Consider the following 11,099-nt stretch of genomic DNA (forward strand, 5'->3'; position numbering starts at 1 on the left):
TAATGTTCTTTTCTTTTATCTTGAGACCTCATAACTCAAAATGACCAAAAATAATTCAAATTCTTCTTGGCAGCAGGTCACCTGTGAAATATTTTCTGTCCAACTTTATTACTTTTGAATACAAAATGCCAAGAAAAATGTGTGTGCGTGTCTGGGTATATGAAGATATACAGATATATACATCTATGGCTCCTATATATCTTCTGTATGCTTCTGTGGCTTTTTACAATAGCAACAAAGAAAAAGTATTTTAAATCACGTAAACTATATCTCATAATCTGCACCATCTTAAAAACACTTAAGTCTTGACTTAAGTGCCAATGACTTGACAGCCAATGATAATTGACATAAAAGAAGAAACAAAGTAGAATTCGAGGCAGTGGGACATCCTGGAGTAGGGAAAGAAGTAGTGAAGAAAAGATGAGAACTAGTGAGTATTTGGGGAAAATAGGGGAATTCAGAGGCAGCAAACTTTGGTCTAAATTTTTGTCTGACTTTTTTTTGGTTTTTTTGGTAATACAGAAAATATCTATGCACGGTACATGGAGGAAATTTTAGAAAACATTCAATATCAGGTACAAATAGAAGAACTTGGAAACTATTTAAAAATAAAATGCCCCAGAACTGCCTAAAAGGATAATAGTATTCATTCTTGATACGTCTTTTAAATTACATTATCAGAAAAGATAAATGAACAGTCAAAATTAACAGTTTATGTAACTAGAATTTGCCCAGAAAATACTACTTTCTTAGGTAAATTGCAGTTATGTGCAGGTATAGAAAAAGTGGCAGATTCTAAGGTAGTGGTGTTCTGGGCTGTGATCATGTAAAACTGAGTTAATAGTCCCTCTCTGTAAGACTCTGGTATAACTATACATAGACCAAAACAGATTAAATACAAATCTGACGAAAGGAAGTATATCCTGGCAAAACTTACATAGGGTGATGAATGTCAAGTAACTATTTTCTAGCTTTTGCTTTTTAATAAGCCAAGCAAAACGAAACATATTTATTAGCATTTTGTGGTCTATCAAGAGCAGTGAATGGGAGAAGTACCAGGCGGCTGCTGGAGGCAGAGCAGGAGGTACTGCCTCGTTTCTCAAATGTGACCCGAAGCCTGACTGTACGACTGCTGTTCTCCTCTTGTACTTCTCTCCCTTAAAACACAAACCATCTTCACACAATACTAAAGGAATCATCCTATTTAAATTGAAACAAAACCCCACCAAAACAAAATCACAGTGAATTTGCTTCGAAGCTGGTTGTCTTATAACCTATACATTTCTAAGTTTCTACCACCTGTTTTGAAGATATTAATAAATTTCTTTTAATAATGAAACTTGAACAGAAATTCTAGCCATGAATTAGCCAAAAAATTAATTCTGCCATTAAAAAATATCTTGCTCCTTAAAAATTCTTGGTGTTTGGCAAAAAAATAATTACGTTGTCAGAGAGAAAGAGAGATCTTATTCTCTACTGCAAATGCATGTCTTCAGATTTTTGACAAATTTGTTAATCCAGGGAATAATGCTTTTACAGCAGGCTGGGAGTCTGTTAACAGGTGGCTTCTCATTTTTGGAGTGTTCCAGCCTAGCTGACTTAATCTTTGAGCTCTCTGAATGTACTCTGTCATACACACAAACAGCTCTGCAGTTATGGTTACTGACAGGACACAAGCTTAACAAAGAGGCCATGACATGCAAATATTAAGAAAGAACAGAATTCAGATGAAAGGGTTTTAAAAACAAATTTAAGCTCACAACAGAAACGTGAACAGGTTGGAAAAAGCTGGTGACATCGCAGCATGAATTAGTCTTGCAGGCTTCATGTTTTTCAGAGCTGGGACAGCATCCTAAAATTCTCCACATGTGGTCAGAAAGCACTGTGGGTTAAACTGGTGAGAAATGTCAGATCTGTCACTTGGTTATTAGTACACTAAGTAGAAAGAAAACGATGGTGGTTGTGTGGAGATCTGTTGCCATCTCATGGCTGCCTTCCTTAGCTTGCTTTAGGCATATGGTGTGGAATAATGCATGCAGCCTTATTAACAGTGATACGTAGCCTAGTAGGTAAGGGGGGAGAAGCAGGGTAATTAGCCCACTAAGAGAGGAAGTTAATATGATGAGCTGTTGGCAAAACTATATGGATTGTTTCATGTGTGGTGGCTTTTTTTAAAATTGCCTCATTCTATGTGATTGAAGCATACTGCTTAATATTTCCAGGGCTTACTGTGAAGAAGGGTCAAATGTAATTCCTTCAGTAGTCTTATTTATTTTTTAAAAAGTAAATGCAGATACGCTCTGTTTGTTGGTTCCTAGGATGAATTTCCTTAGACCATGCTATCTTGACCATGCCTATTTCCTTTTAAAGAATTTATGTGTTCTTTCTATTATTCTAGCTTGCATCTCTGTCTCGTTATTAAGGCGGTCTCGTTAAATGTGTGGTCACAATTTATCTTTTCTTGCTTCTTAACAAAAAAGGAAGAGAGTGGTTTCTTCAGACTTAACTGCATTCTCAGCTAGCTGCTGCTTTTCCCTATCTGTCAATGACCTCAAACACCCTTTTACTTTCTGATTTTTTTTTTCAGTAGAGCTGTAGAACTGCTTGTTGTTGCCTTTAATGTTCATTTTTAACCCAACCTGGCTTTGTGCCTTGTCTTTCTGATACTCTCTTGACATGTTTATGTTGTTGCTTTATATTAATTTTTCATTATGTGCCCCTAATACCACCTCTTGTGTAAATCCTTTTATGGGCCAGATTGTTCACTGACAATTTCTGTAATTACTGTATTTGTACCAAAAGCTCTTACTAAGGTTTTCATGCAATGTAACCATGTTTGCTCAGATGTAAAGTATTTCTTAAGGACTTTCACTGGTTTTATTCTCAAAACATTTTGAAACCAAGATTTGTTTTAAATTTGTATGATAACTCCTCCCATGTAAGTTTACTTGGTTTAGGTGAAATAAAATGTATTGTTATGGCCTCTTACAGGCATGCACATCCAAAGATGTATCTTCTGAACAGACCATGGGAAAAATAAAATTCTAATAAGTAGATGAAAGTACCAGTTAGTGGTATTGCAGTGATGCAGAATGTTAAAGTGGAGGAGAATTATTTTCTTAATTCTAGCAAAATGGGTGTGATAGGTGTTTTCACTTTCTTAGCAGGCAGTTCCTTAGTTACTGTGGAGGCAATTACAGAATAGTCTTGAATATCAGCTCCTCAGCCAGGATGGGAAAAAAAAAAAAGGGAAGTAGGGCAGAATAGCCATATTCTCATGCATTTTAGGCAAGGCAGATAAATGCCAAGAATATTATAAAGTACATAAAGTTAGGGCAGAGAATGCAAGTAAGAGGAGGATGTCCCTTTCTTCAAGCATGAGCAGAGAAGTAAGGTTCACCGTTAGATGCTGCCTGAGTAGAGATCCATTCCAGGTCACAAGAAGTTTCTGTACCTCTTGGTTCTCAATATTCTCCTTGCCAGTGCTCTTTGCAGCCAATCTGGCCACTTAAACTCTGGTTTTGGGTAGTCCATGAGATACACAAGGAGCTTTACTGTGCAGATGTATCTTGTATGCTCCAACTCTATGTACCCTAGGCAACTACCCACAAAATAGTTCGGGTGTTCAAGAAGATGAAATGGGATCGAAATTATTATTAGTATTATTTTTAGTACTACATTCTGTTCCTTATTTCTGATGTCGTTAACCGCTGTTTTCTTTAATGGCATAGCAGTTTCCACTTGTGCACTTGTAATTTGCTTTTCAACACATACAGTCAACAGGCAGCTCGTCTGTCTACAAAGCTGTATCTTAGTTCATTTATAATGTTAATACAGTTCTTAGGATAACAAATGATAAAATATAAGAGTTTGAGGGAAAAAAAAGTGCTTGGAAGAGTGTCTGGAACTTCTGATACAGTGTATTGGGTTTGTGTGGCAAGGTTTTGGTAGCGGGCAGAGCTAAGGGGTGGTTTCTGTGAGGAGATGCTGGAAGCTTCCCCTATGTCCTATAGAGTCAGTGCCAGCCAGCTCCAGGATGAATCTGCTGCTGGCTGAGGTCGAGCCTGTCAGCAACCATGGTAGTGCCTCTGGGGTAATATATTTAAGAAATGGTAAAAACCGCTGGGCAACAGCAGCCAGAAGAGAGGAGTGAGAATGTGTGAGAGCAACAACTCTGCAGAAACCAGGGTCAGTGGGACCCACGCTGGAGCAGTCTGTTCCTGAAGGACTGCACCCTGTGACAGGGACCCACACTGAAATGGTTCGTGAATAACTTCAGCCTGTGGGAAAGATGTACACGGGAGAAGTTCATGGAGGATGGTCTCCTGGGGGTGGCACCCCACACTGGAGCAGGGGAAGAATTTGAGGGGAAAGGAGCAGCAAATATAATGTGTGATCAACTGACCGCAACCTGCATTCTTGTCCCCCTGTGCCACTTGGAGGGAAGAGGTAGAGAATTAAGGAATGAAGTTAAGCCCAGGAAGAAGGGAGGGGTGGGAGGGAAGTCCTTTAAGATTAATTTTTATTTACCATTTTTTGGTACATACCTTGTTCTATTACCACTTTCATTCCCCGCAGTAACAGATAATGGCACACAGAAAGGCTGATCTGTACTTCTCGATCTTGGTTAGACATATCAATCTTGCTAAAGAATTTAAGTGTTGGGTGTGAAAATTCATAGCTGTTCAGAGATCCTTTATTCCTCTCCAGCAGCGTGGCTGCTTCTAGATGTCAACCCAGCTTTTCTTGCAATAGCTACTGAGACTACTGAAACAAACAGGTTGCTTGGAACTATCTTTTGTTTCCAAATGTTTTTTTTGTTGTTATTGGATTTAGACTTGGGAATTCTATTGACAGGTGAACCTGATCTAAGCATTTTGCACAGCCTAAAAACATCCCCCAAACCACACAGTGATTTCTATTCTTGTGTCCTCTTCATAGAAGTAATCCCAACAAGTAGTTGCAGTTGAAGCTGTGAAACTACTTAAGCACTGCATAGGGATAATCAGTGCCCCTCACTTCACAAGATTTTCCTAATCATGTCTCAAATCCATGTTAAATCACAAAGAATTATTATCTTATATTCAACGTATATTTTTAAACTACACTAACATTTTCAGTTCTAGATCCTTTTGTTATTTCTATATGCTTCCTCAAAAATTGCTAAGCATCTTCAAATAATTGCAACAGTGAGTTCCCCAATTGTAAGGAACTAGAGGAATTAATGCCTCAAACATTCATTGACATGAAAAGCCTTAAGGACAAATTGTAGCCTTTGTGATTAGTCTAAGGAATGAATTATTTGCCTAGGGAAGCATAGAATGTATCGAAGGGTGCACAGCTCTACTCCCTTCTAGTTGCATAGCCAAAATCCTTAGATAAGCCTTGAAAGGAGGAGACATAAACAGAGTAAAACCATATATTTGGGTGAAGGCCTACATCTTAATTTATGACTAAGAGCTGAAAGACTGATAAGAGAGATGAACAGCCAATACCAGATGGAGCTATACATGACCAAGAAACAAAAACTGAGGAAAAGGTAAAGGTGGTAGGGCGAGATTGTGACTACTGAATCAATTGGACAAAAGGGTTAATGTATCCCATTCCCCCTTAACGCATGCACAGAACTCATACTCCACCTTTTCCCCATCTCTCATGGAAATAAATTTGCGGAATACCCGTCTTTCATTGTCTAGCATGCTAATCAGATGATAAGATGAACATTAAAGGTGACTGAAAGCTTTGCTGTGTGTTCACCCACCACCCACGATTACTGCACCTGAGACAACGCTGGATTCAGGGTTGGTGATCAGGATTTTTTGACTCTCATTTTTCTTTACCTTTCCCTTCTTTTCTTTCTTATAGATTGATAAATGGCAATGTTGCTTTTTACCCTTTGCCAAGTTTAAGTGGTTTCTACTCCAAGTAAAACATTTTAACTTGTCATCTACTGTCATTTCACCTTAACTTACCTCGAGGGAATTACAGAACCATTATGACTTCCTGGGCTCCCAGTCAGGGTCGTGACACCAGTCCACACACATTTTGATGGGGAAAAGATCTTTTTTCGGGGGGGGGATGACTGCATTTTCCATTTTCATATTTCTTGACTGCCTTGTGAAAAGTGGAATAGAAGATCCTGATAGATCTTCTGTATACCCTTTGCAATGCAAAGGAGAATTCATAAATATCCTATATTTTGGGGGTGGTGTGGGTGTTGGTAGTGGGGCAGGGGTCTACAGCAGTGGCTCTCTGTGAAAAGCTTCTTGAAGCTACTCCAGTTCCAAGTTGGACCCACCTCTGGCCAAGGCCTCTGTGATAACATATTTAAAATGGGAACCTGGGAGAAGCTGGAGTTGTGAGGGAGACACCAATGCAAACACAAAGGTCAGTGGAAGGAAGGGGGTGAGGGGATGTGCACCAGAGCAGAGACCCCTTGCAGCCTGTGGTGAGAGGACAGGCTGTGCCCCTGAAGCCCATGGAGCTCCATGGTGGAGCAGATGCCCGCCTTCGGAGGACCCCACACCAGAGCAGGTGTCTGTACCTGAAGAAGTCTGGGACTCTGATGGAATTCCGTGCTACATAGTTTTATGGTGGGAGGATTGCAACACGTGGGAGGGACACAGGAGTGCAGACACAGTTGCTGAAGTGCCAAATAAGAGAGAATGAAAGCATCTGTTGTTCTTGCTGTTGTTGTTTATTATGCAGTCATGATAGCGTGGAGGCTGGGCTGCCAGTAGGGAGCTGACTGTGCGGTCCTGCGAAGCTGCTGGAGCTACCTCACACAAGGGATCCTGGATGGCTGGGGCATATGCTAGGTGATCTCTGTGGCAGATCCCACAGCCACTGATGGTGATTCTTGGTGTGGATCCACCTCCATGGGCTCCATGCTGTCGTTTGGTGTGTTGTCCCACCTGAGCCTCACGCCATGTCTCAGCAGATGGACGTGGTGGGGCCCCATGCTGGTCCCCTGTGTGTCCACAGTTGTGTGCTGGACAACTTTGGTTGCATAAGTGCAGATGGTGACTCTCATGGCATGAGGGATGATGATGTTGTTGTTGCTCTTCCTCCACTGACCACTGTCCTTCATGCTCCTGGGAGGTGCCTTCCTCTTTGGTGGATGAAGGAAGTGTCTTTGTGCTGTCCCACACAAAGGTAGGCAGCCACTTGCCTCGCTGCTCTGGCTCCTCTCCCTTCCAAGCATGCTTGGCTTCTGAGGGCCTGAAAGCTCAGCAACTTGTGGGCCAGTTTTTGTGGGGCCAGAACAAAAGGTCGTTGAGATGGTGATTGTGACTGCAGCCGATGTGTGTGGCCAGCTGTGGCAGGTTTGAGTGTGGGAGACCTATGGCCTGAGAGATGCCCAAATGTGGGAGGAGGAGGGCCATGGGGGCTGAGGGTCCCTTTCCTGGGGCTCACTCCTACCTGCCATGGTCCTTGCCCAGGAGAAAGGCTGCCCCTTTGGCACAGGGTCTGCCTTCTACCTCCCTTCATGGGCCCTGGACGGTGGCAACCATGTTCCAGGAGGGTTGGGAGTCCTCAGTGACCCTCAAACTATTTGTCTGCAAGTGGAGAGCCCCCTGGCCTTGGCAGTGGCTGAGAGGGGGCAAAGCATCCAGCCATCCTGCTGGTGGGAAAGGAAGACCCAGCCAGCCTGTGCAAGGTCTGACACCTATCCGTGAGGGAGTTGTTGATTGCTAAGTGTGGTGTGAGCTCTTCTTTCTCATTCCCCAGCCCTGGCTCTGGAGCATGAAGAGGTGCGATCTCTTCTGCATGGAGCCCTGAGGGAGCGGGGTGGAGAGGGCCTGTATATTGAGCCCCTGCATCCAGATCACTTATAAAAACATTAAAGAGCACTGGCCCTAAAATTGAGCCCCGGGGAACCCCACTGATGTCTGGCCACCAGCCTGATGTAACCACATTTACTAGAACTCTTTGAGCCTGACCAATCAGCCAGTTGCTCATCTAACGTATTATGAACTTGTCTAGCTGCATGCTGGACATTTTGTCCAGAGTAATACTTCGAGAGACAGTAGCAAAAGTGTTGCAATAATTCCCAAATCCCCCACATCTGCTGGATTTCCTTGGTCAAATGGATGGAAATTAAGTTAGTTAAGGAGGACTTTCCCCTTGTGAATCTGTACTGGTTATGATCAATATCTGTGTTGTCTCTCAAGTGTTTTTCAGTATCTACCAGAATGACCTTCTCCATAATTTTACCTAGCACTGAAGTGAGACTTAAAGGTCTGTAGTTACCAGCATCTGTCTTGTTACCCTTCTTGAAAACTGGGACATTAGTCAGCTTGTCATTGACTGGAAAAGCTCCAGACTCCCAAGACCATTGAAGAATAATGGAAAGAGGTTCCATGATAACATCAGCCAACTCTTTCAGTACCCTGGGATGAATCCCATTAGGTCCCACATATTTTCCTGTATCCAACTACAGAAACAAGTCTTGAGAAACTCAGTCAGCTGGGAGTTTATCATCGCTCCAGCCATAGTCTTCCAACAGAGGGTTCCAGTGTCCCAGGGCTCATCATTGCTGTTGAAGACAGAGGTGGAGAAGGCATTAAAGGTCTCTTGCTTTGTCTACACACCTCTTTGTGAGGTGACTGACCTCGTCAAGCAATGAACCAATGTTATTTCTGATCTTCTTTTCAAAGTGAACATATTTTAAAAAGCCCTTTCTGTTGTCTTTCATTGTACTGGCCAGCTTGAAGTCTAATCAAGCCATGTCTGCACAAATTTTCTCCCTACTATGGTGAACAGCATGTCTGTAGACCTGCTGTGTTGCCTGTCCTTGCTTCCAATGTCCATACACTTTCCTTTTGTGCCTAAGTTCTAGAAGAAGGTCCCTGATGAGCCAAGCTGGGCTTCTGCCGTGTTTGCTTGACTTCCCACACTTTGGAATTGCCTGCTCCCTTCACTCTTAAGCGATTGCTCTTAAAAAGTGACCACTGTTCATGGACCCCCAATATCTTCAAAAGCAGATTGCCAGTGGACCTTATTTACTAGTTCTTCCACAAGCTTGAAGTCTTCTCTTCCCATGTCCAGGATCAAAGTTTTGCTGGCAGTTTTTCTCTTATCACCAATGACTTGAAACTCAACTACTTGGCAATCACTGTGACCAAGACAGCCACCAATCACTGCTTCACCTGCGAGACCCTCTCTGTTTACAAACAAGCCTAGGAGGGCACTTTTCGTAGTTGGCTCCCTTAGTACCTGCACAAGAAGTTAATTTCAACGTGCTTCAGCAATTTCCTAGACCTGTTTGTGCCTACTGTATGATATGCCCAGTTAACAGCTGAGAAGTTCAAGTCATCCATCAGAATGGATGAGAGCAGTTGATCTAGAGATACCTCTTAATTCTTTAGAGAATAATTCGTTGTTGTTGTCATCCTGTCTGGGTGGTCAATAGCAGACTCCCACAACTTCTGCTTTATTTGCTTTCCCCTTCATTCTCAACCAGAGGCTCCAACTGTGTTGTCGCTTTTCATTTGCTGCAAGAGGCTTAGCTAACTATTTTGTGTGCAAACTGAGGAAACTGAAATCAGTAGTCCATACAGAAAAGTTCTAGAAGATATAATAGAAAATTATGATAATTTTTGATTGAAGAGAGGTTGTTCATACAAGCAGAGTCTTTGAAGATCATTATTTCAATGCCAGAGACTCCTTTTCTGGGTTTGAGGATTTTTTGCTTGCTTTTGTTTGGTTTTGGACTTTTTTTGAAGGATTAGTCTTGTAAACTGAATTTTGAACATAAGTTTCAGAGACCATAGAGCAAATTGTTAAATTAAATATAACATTCTACTTCAACAAGGATTCACTTCAAAGTTTTAGAAGAATCCAAGCAAGAAGTTGCTGATTTAATAATTTTCATGTTTACTATGTCATCTAAGCTAGCATTGGTAGCAGAGATATGAAAGATAAGTAATGTAGTAAAATGCATCTTTTACAGGACCTCTGAGGTAATTCAGGTAGTTTCATCACTACAAGCTTCTGGAATAATGGATTTGTTTTGTGGTCCTCTTGTATAGTAATAACTGTCCAGGAGACAAGGGAAAAATTGTGTAAAGAGGAGGTAGGGTTTTATGACAGGATACATCAGGAATCTATAATATCATTCAGTGTGTGCATGCATCATTTGGAAAAGAAAATAAAACCTGAAAATATTATGATAGAAAATTATTGAGGGCAGTAACAAGAGTATCAGAAGAATTCCAAGATACAGATTAACTGAATTTTAAATGGTTTAGGATTTCAATATTGGTGAATGTAAAATTATGCAGACAAGGGAGGAATCTATGCAAGGAAGAACGCTGAAGTTGTGGATAATTCTGTTAAAAATTTGATTATGTGTTTAGTGATGCTAAGTAGGTAAATCTAAAAATGATTAATGAAGGAATAGGAAAGAAAACTGAAAAATCATTATGACCCCATATAAAATATAATGCACTTGTCTCTGGAGTACTGTCAGCAATTACTGTTACTCCCCATTCTCTTCTGAAAAGATGTAATAAACCTAGAGGAAGTAGAGTGTAAGACATAAAAATATAGGACCTGCCTTGATGGGACAGACCAAAGACCTAGTAACCTGTCTCTGACAGCTGGGGACCGTATGCTAGGCTACATGGAGTGATGCTTCACTCACATAGCTCGGGAATTTCCTGGTGTCATATCTTTGTAATCAGAAGCACTAGACAGATTTTTTTTTTCTCACTTTGTTCAAACCATTTTTGAACCTGTGTAAACTTAAAGCATCTGCAGAACCCTGTATCAAGGCATTTCACACCAGCACTGATCAGAGGTACGGAAGTTCTGCGTGAAGCAAAACTAAACAGGCTGTGACTCTTGCTTGGAAGAAAGGTGACTGAGAGGGAACTTGATACAGGGCTACAGAAAAAGACAATCAACCAGTTGTTATGGAAGATAACTGAAAAATGAGGGATGGGAAAAAGGCTAAAATGTCCAAAGCAAATGAAGAGATGGATACCAGTGAAGTCCTCCCGGCAGTGCCTGACACTGCAATCATTCAAGGAGGCAACAGCTGTTGTTCAGTGGTGGTTTGTCAGGAAGTATGAGCCAGTACGCGCACTGACCTG

This window comes from Athene cunicularia, assembly GCF_003259725.1.
Source record: "Athene cunicularia isolate RWA chromosome 2 unlocalized genomic scaffold, athCun1 chr2_part1, whole genome shotgun sequence".
In the NCBI taxonomy this organism is placed as follows: domain Eukaryota; kingdom Metazoa; phylum Chordata; class Aves; order Strigiformes; family Strigidae; genus Athene; species Athene cunicularia.